Source organism: Bos javanicus, chromosome 20 (genome assembly GCF_032452875.1).
Source record: "Bos javanicus breed banteng chromosome 20, ARS-OSU_banteng_1.0, whole genome shotgun sequence".
Classification (NCBI taxonomy): Eukaryota; Metazoa; Chordata; class Mammalia; order Artiodactyla; family Bovidae; genus Bos; species Bos javanicus.
In genome coordinates, this window is record NC_083887.1 from 21,167,348 (window position 1) to 21,175,412 (window position 8,065).

The following is an 8,065-nucleotide window of genomic DNA, read 5'->3' on the forward strand; positions in this document are numbered from 1 at the left end:
ATTAAATCCATGAATTTTTGCACTGAAGAATAGACACATTATAACCAGTCCCTTCCAAGTTTCTTCCAATTATGTATATTTCATACAGAACGTATTTCATATAGTGTGTACACACATATATAAGTCAGATTTCAGACTCTCTCTATATATCTTTACATATATATAGTTACATACCTCAGATATCAGATTATACAAATATATAGTCATTATGTAGGTTTTATACTGTTCCTTGGCAAGCACCTTACTTACAAGTCATACCATTTCTGCTCTAGCATGGGCAGTCAGTTCAGTTCAGTCGCTCAGTCGTGTTCGACTCTTGGCGATCCCACGAATCGCAGCATGCCACGCCTCCCTGTCCATCACCAATTCCTGGAGTCCAACCAAACCCATGTCCATTGTGTTGGTGATGCCATCCAACCATCTCATCCTCTGTTGTCCTCTTTTCCTCTTATCCTCAATCTTTCCCCAAATCAGGGTCTTTTCAAATGAGTCAGCTCTCTGCATCATGTGGCCAAAGTATTGGAGTTTCAGCTTCAACATCAGTCCCTCCAATGAACACCCAGGACTGATCTCCCTTAGGACAGACTGGTTGGATCTCCTTGCTGTTGGGGTTAAACCTTCACCTAAAAGCAGTCATGGATAACTTGTTACTTCTTTTCATCATTCCATAAGTGAAAAATAAATTGATTAGGAGAACAAAACTTGTTTCTTATAAAATATCTGATATTTTTGTGGTTTTCAGTTGGCTGTTCTAACAATTCAGCCTTCAAAAAACTCAGTGGGGTTGGTAAGTGAGCTGAAGTATAATTACAGAACAATTTCCAAATTTACAAAATGCACCACAGGTTGAAAAACACACTAGGAGGTAAAGAAAGTGTGTGGCATCAAGTAGTTATGGAATTAGAATGAAAACTAAAGTTTCTTTACTCTCAAGGCTGGGTCTTTTGGCTAAATTAGTTCTCAAATGCAGTCCAGCTGACAACCTGCATCAGAACATCTTGGAAGCTTTCAAGAATCAGATTTCTATAGCCAATCCCCAAGATATTCTGCTTCAGGACATCATTTGCGGGGCCTGGAAATCTGTTTTAGAAGTTTTCCAGATGATTCTAACGTGTAACTAGATTTGGGAACCAGTAAGCAGAAACAAGTTGGTTCTATTCATGAAACCTTGCAATAGAAGATACTATATTGTAGATGTCAGCTACCGATTGGGGATCTTCAGAATTCAGCAAGAAAAAGATAAGCAGGTTAGTCTCAAGAGTCTTAGTGAACAGTAGAAATATCGTGGACTGGATCTTTTGGGGAGGGGAGTTGACATAGCCCTTAATAATCTCCACGAAGCCAAAGAAACACACAGTCTAAGTAAAAAGAGGTTCTTCTTGTACAAAAGAACCTCAAACGACTAGTTTACTGACCACTAGTTCCTCTGTGCCAGCCCCTTAAGGAGTCCCATGTCTCAGCAATTAATACATTAAAGTTCTGAAACTATTATGATCATCCATGCTACCATTTTACTTTAGAGTAAACCAACTTAGAGGAATGTCAACAACTGGGAAACTAGAAAGATAGGGAAGGCTCCACTCGGGATATAACTGCTGATTGTATGTTAAAAGTATTGTATATTCTCTAATCGGTAGGTGCATTATGTCCATAAGATGATGTTTGTTAACTGAATTTCTTAAAGTTTTGGCAATCTTAACAATTCTTTGTTAAATCTATCATTTCAAAGAGATATGTCTAAAGCATTCTATTGTTACAGAGATTTGTCCATTTTTCTTTGTAATAATATCAAATTTTGTTTTATATATCTTGAGGAGAGGTTATTCAATGTACATACATTCAACAATATTACTCTTTCTTGGTAACTTGTTTCATTTATGATTATGGAACAAACCTCTCTATCCTTGACAATATTTTTCCCTTAAGGTTTATGTTGGCATTATTGGTATTTCTCAGTAATTGTCTGGTATTATTTTTTAATTTATTTCTCTACTTTTGGTCCTTCTTGGTCATTATATTTTATGTGTGTCTTTTATAGAAAGAAAGGGAAAGGGAAGTCGCTCAGTCGTGTCCGACTCTTTGTGACCCCATGGACTGTAGCCCACCAGTCTCCGTTCATGGGATTTTCCAGGCGAGAATACTGGAGTAGGTTGCCATTTCCTTCTCCAGGGGATCTTCCCCACCCAGGAATTGAACCCGGGTCTCCTGCATTGTAGGCAGATGCTTTACCATCTGAGCCACCAGGGAAGTTTATAAGTGGCATATAATTGAATTTAGGGCTTCCCTGGTGGCTCAGCTGGTAAAGAATCTGCCTGCAATGCAAGAGACCTGGGTTCAATCTCTGGGTTGGGAAGATCCCCAGGAGAAGGGAACGGCTACCCACTCCAGTATTCTGGCCTAGAGAATTCCATGGATTGTATAGTCTATGGGGTCACAAAGAGTCGGACACAACTGAGCGACTTTCACTTACACTTTCAATTTTTATAATCATTATCTTTTAATTGATGAGTTTAGTTCACTCACGCTTATGAAATGAACAAATAGATTTAATTATTTTCATCTTATTTTGTGTCACTGAATATCTTTGCCTTTTTCTCCTTTCCTTGGTTTTTGTTGTTCAGTCACTAAGCTGTGTCCAACTCTTTGTGACCCCATAGACTGCAGCAGGCTAGGCTCTTCTGTCCTCTACTGTCTCTTAGAATTTGCTCAGATTCATGTCATTTGAGTCAGTGAAGCTATCTAACCACCTCATCCTCTGCCACCCCCTTCTCCTTTCGCCTTCAATCTTTCCCAGCATAAGGGTCTTTTCCAATGAGTTGGCTCTTCACATCAGGTGGCCAAAGTATTAGAGCTTCAGCTTTAGTAAGAGTCCTTCCAATGAATATTTAGGTTGATTTTATTAACCTTATTATTCTCCTTCCTATCTTTTACTAAATTGATTTAGTTTTTTATGACATTCTTCCCCTCCCCCCACTACTAACTTTACATCCTGTTCCTATGCTTTCCTGGTTATTACATACTTCAAAAAGCTTACACATTGCTATCTTTCTCATGCCCTGAGGTTGACAAAGAATTTTTTTAGAAAGTGAAGTATCTCACTGCAGCAAATTGTTGAATATTCTCATAAGTGAATGTCACGATATACTGATATAGACAATGAGTAGAAATGAGTCAACTGTGTGCTTTCATTTGATGGTGGTTAAGAAGAGATAGGGAGATAAATACTTTGTGGAACTTCCAAGTGCAGGAAGGAAAAACGAGGGGCTCAGGTTTCCACAAGTATACTCAGGGGGTTCCCTGTAGCCCACAGCTGCTTTCCACATGCCTTAGGCTGGATCTTCCTCCCCATCTCACATGCAGGAAGGGACACTAAAGGGGCACGAGTAACTCTCTACCAACTTCCCATATATTCCTTTGGCTCCTGTGAGAGGTGGCAGGATGGAGGCCCCAGAGGGAATAGACATGGCAGTCAAATGTGATTTTCTTAAGGCACAGAGAGACCCACTCATTGCTTCAAAGTTTGATCATTCTCCATGAAGTCTCCAACAGATTTTCCGTCCCTGCTGAGTAACTGGTCTTATTGTTCTCTTTTGAAATTCACATGATTTCCAAGTCTTCTGTGTTCTGGTTCTCCTCTAGCTCTTCATTAGCAACTCACTCAATATTCTCTCCTGGCTGTCCCTTCTCTGCAAATGGGCCCAGCAATCTCTCTGGTCCCAGGGATGTGAGCATGTTGGTATCTCTGCTATTTCTGCAGCAGCAGATACGTAAATGATGGTCTCCACCAGGCACTCTGCTCTTCATGGAGCAGCAAGCTCGGCGAGGGATCCTAACCAGCTAGGTTTTGGCAGCTGGTTGCCTCTTGCAGTCAAGATGGTAACCAAGGAAGAAGTCAGAGCAGGGGATGTGGCACAGAATTCAGGATTATCGCATCGACTTACTCCACAGTTTATTAGGATGTCTTCAGTTGCAGGTATCAGAAAACCTGTCTAAAACCAGCATAAATGAGAAAGGTATCCACTGACTTGTAGGCGCAAAAAGTCCCCAGAAGAGCTACTTGTAAGTGATATTAATCATCTGGATTAAAATATATAATAAATACTCAGGTCCCTCCCCCTCTTTTTAGCTGCAGTTCTTCTGTATTATTTCATTTGGGCAAGATCTCACCTTATGGTCCTGAGATGGATGCCAATGACTCCCTGAACTGTCTTTATCATTTGTATCTGCAGTGGAAAATGATCATCCCAGGACCATAAGGTGAGGTCTTGCTACTTACAAATAGATTCACTTGCCAGATGATCTGTGCAGAACCAACTCTTATTAAACATCATGAATGGCTATCAGCTGATAGCCATTCATGATGTTTAATAAGCATAGCCTAGCATAGGGATTTATAATATTAATAAAAACCTAGCATAGGTTTTAATAATATTATTAAATATTAACAATATATGTTTTAATAATATGAAACATTAATATTTATTAATAAACATTAATAAAATATTGATATTAATATAAAATATTAATATATTTTAATAATATTATTAAATATTATTAATACATTTTAATAATATATAAAAATTAATAATATTAATTAAAACCTAGCATAGGTTTTAATAATAACCTAGCATAGGGATTTATTTTGGTAGAATGCAACTCTATCCTTTCCCACTTCTTGTGCTTTTTTGCATTCTTGCCTCTGTTCTCATGGCTTTAAATATGTTTCACTAAATAAGAATTTAGAGGAGACATGATATACACATCAAAAGAAAAATGAAACTGCTGAAATTCTCTAAGGTAAGGTTTATGACTCCCATTTTATAAAGAAGAAACTGAGACTAAAGTTAAGTGGCCGAAAGTCACAGTGCTAATAAGTGGGAAAGTTAAGGCAGGAATTCAGGAACTGCTTAAAAGTCTATGCTCTCTTCCAGAGGCCAGTTGCTTCAACTGAGTGCCCTTAGGAAAGGGACTATAAGATGGTTTTAACATTCTGTAATTCTCAGTCTGCTGAGAATGCCCCCAACTCCTGCCCGCCACGGCAGTGCAGGCTAACAGTGCTCAAGGTTCTGTGTTACATCCTAGGCAAATTGGCCGACAAACTATAGCAATTTGGGGTAAGGGTAGAGTCTCACACATTTCACTGTGTGAGATCTCAAATACCATTCAGACAACTTAACCATTTCTGCAGGCATGCATATACATTTTGCTTGGAATTTTTGTTCTCATATTGGCTACTTGTTTACATCATGTAAGTCAGTTTGCACAGTAGCCAGGTAGAAGCTTATGATGAAATTAAGTGCCACCTGGAATCAAATTCTGCTCTTCTTATATTCAGCCACCTCCAGATTCGAAAAATACATCTCTCAGAGTGAGGGCAGGGTTACCATGTGCCTTGCGAAAACTTCCTGATTGCCTTTCAGTGAATTCCAACTATTTCAGTTCTCACGCAGTGGTGGGGGAGGGAGATGAAGAAGAACAAAGCTTATTTATTACAAGAAAGATCATCACTTCCTTTAGGTGGGGCCCCAGCAGAAGCTCTGCACCACCTCCAGTTAGAAAGTCTAAGCCTCTGTGTCACCCATTGGCTTGTTTTCCTGGATTAGTCCCTCCCCTTGCCAAAAAAAGAAGATGCAACAAGGACATGAAATTCTTTTAAAAAGAATGTGGAGGAAATGTGTACAACGTAGGAAAATAATTCCCCCTTCCGGAAAAGATAGAGAAACATGAAAAAAATTTTTGGATAATCACTGCTTTGATTTGCATCCCTTTGATAACTGAATTTAATCCTCTGCCTGCTGTCACAGGGAGAAACAAGAGAGAAAAGTAAATATGATTATTAAGGTGACACTTTCCTGATATTAAAAATTAATGGCATTTTCATAAAAGAAAAAAGGCCTTGGTTATTCAACAGGACTTATTTTTAGCCAGAAAAGAAACTATAGCTTTAGAAATATAAATCAGGGGCACCTAAGTGCGGGTGAAAATTAAACAGACAAGCATGCCCTGGAAGGACGGCATGGTACCTAAGGACACTGCTCTGTCAGTAGCTCTAGTATTGCCTAGAATTTAGGAGGACTGCATGGGGCGAGCAGCAAGTCTGAAGACAGGAAGGTCGTCTTCCTTGCTCAGAGTGAGGAGCCCACTCAGTCCCCTCTCCTGTGGGGTGCAACAATGCTCCAGCCCAGGGTGACCAAGAAGCCTAATCAGATGGTCTTCACCATGGATACTGGTATTCTGAGAGGAAGGCATCTCTAGAACAGGGTTTATTTTATTTTATTTTGGTTTATTTTATAATTGGGATTAATTCCAGCAAGAAAAGGATGGGTTTTCAAATAATGCTTTCATAACTGAAAAGAACTGTGGTTGGTTTTTGAAAAGACCTGTTCTTGTGAAGCTTGACATTCTGAGCTCCAGAGCAATGTTCACATAAGGAACTCTCTCTCCACCTCACTGTGGGTGCTGGGCCCTGGGAGGGCTCTCATGTGGGTTATTTGTGTGCTGAATACCCCTTAGAAACATGATTTTAGGCTGCTCCAGGGCTTCCCTGTAGCTAAACTACTGCTCTGCTAGGCAGATTCCAGTAGACCTTTCACAGTCGTACACCAGGAACTTTGGAAATGACACATTAGGAGCATCTACACTACATAAGACACCCCAGGATCATTAGGGAGCACAGCTGAGGTGACTAGGCTGGCTGAGCGCATAAAGACATAGAGCTCCATACATGAACATTTAAAAATTAGTAAAACCACACATACTCATATTGTTCAGAGTCTTATCTGAACTACCTATCTACCCATCTACATATCTATCTACCTATCTTGGTAGAATGGAGTTCTGTCCTTTTCTTCTGCTTATGTTTTCGACTTCCTATTTCTGTTTTTATGACTTTAAGCATGATACTTCCACTAAGTAAGACTGTAAGGCTTCCCTGGGAGCTCAGTTGGTAAGGAATCCACCTGCAATGCAGGAGACCCTGGTTCGATTCCTGGATCAGGAATATCCCCTGGAGAAGGGAATGGCAACCCATTCCAGTAATCTTGCCTGGAGAATCCCTATGGACAGAGGAGCCTGGCAGGCTACAGTCTACGGGGTCACAGAGATTTGGACACGACTGAGCGGCTAAGCACAGCAAGAGTGATGTTTCCACTAAATAAGACTGTAGAGGAAGGACATTGATTTATTTGAACTAGTCTTTCAATACCCTTCAGGGAAATTTTGGGTGTGCATATTATACACTGTATGTCCACTCAGAGTATTCTTTTCCTCCTTTTTTCTGTGTGTGTATGTACTAGGGAGGAGCGGAAGGATGCAGTGTGATAACATTTTAATAATGAGGTTGTCTTCAGAGGTAGTAAGTTTTCCCATTAATTAAGGTGTTTAAGGGTAAACAAGTTGGTTGCTGGGTAAAGATGTTTCAAAGGGAAATTTCTCAGCAAATGAATAGTTTATTCACATGTGTCCACAGTTCTCTTTTAGTCCTTAATATGTATTAAGTACAATGTTTTATTATGGAGGTTATTAACTAAATTGGTTGGCTTGCAAGAATTCCAGCTCTCTAAGATATGCTATGACCCTGTCTCTGTCCCATTTATAATTCTATTTAGTTATAGATATTAATGGAATAAGAGATCAAATATCCCTATTAATAAAAAAAAATAGGCATACAATTCCAGTATAGATACATACATACTCAGTCCTGAATATTCATTAGAAGGACTGATGCTGAAGCTGAAACTCCAATACTTTGGCCACCTGATGCGAAGAACTGACTCATTTGAAAAGACCCTGATGCTGGGAAATATTGAGGGCGGAAGGAGAAGGGGATGGCAGAGAATGAGACGGCTGGATGGCATCACTGACTCAATGGACATGAGTTTAAGTGAACTCGGGAGTTGGTGATGGACAGGGAGGCCTGGCGTGCTGCAATCCATGGGGTTGCAAAGAGTCACACATGACTGAGCGGCTGAACTGAATTGAACATACATACTGCATTATCATTATCTAATTTGTAAAGGCTCAAAATATACTTAAAAGATCATTTAATTGTTGATATAAATCTATA

The 8,065-nt window shown here is 39.6% G+C and overlaps 1 non-coding gene across 1 annotated transcript; it reads right to left on the bottom strand.

Annotated features, from left to right (window-relative positions):
• Nucleotides 1-2,175: 2,175 nt before the first annotated feature.
• TRNAC-ACA (transfer RNA cysteine (anticodon ACA)) lies at nt 2,176-2,247 on the bottom strand. Its single transcript has one exon. It is a non-coding gene; the product is annotated as a tRNA-Cys (tRNA).
• Between the last annotated feature and the right edge of the window lie 5,818 nt (nt 2,248-8,065).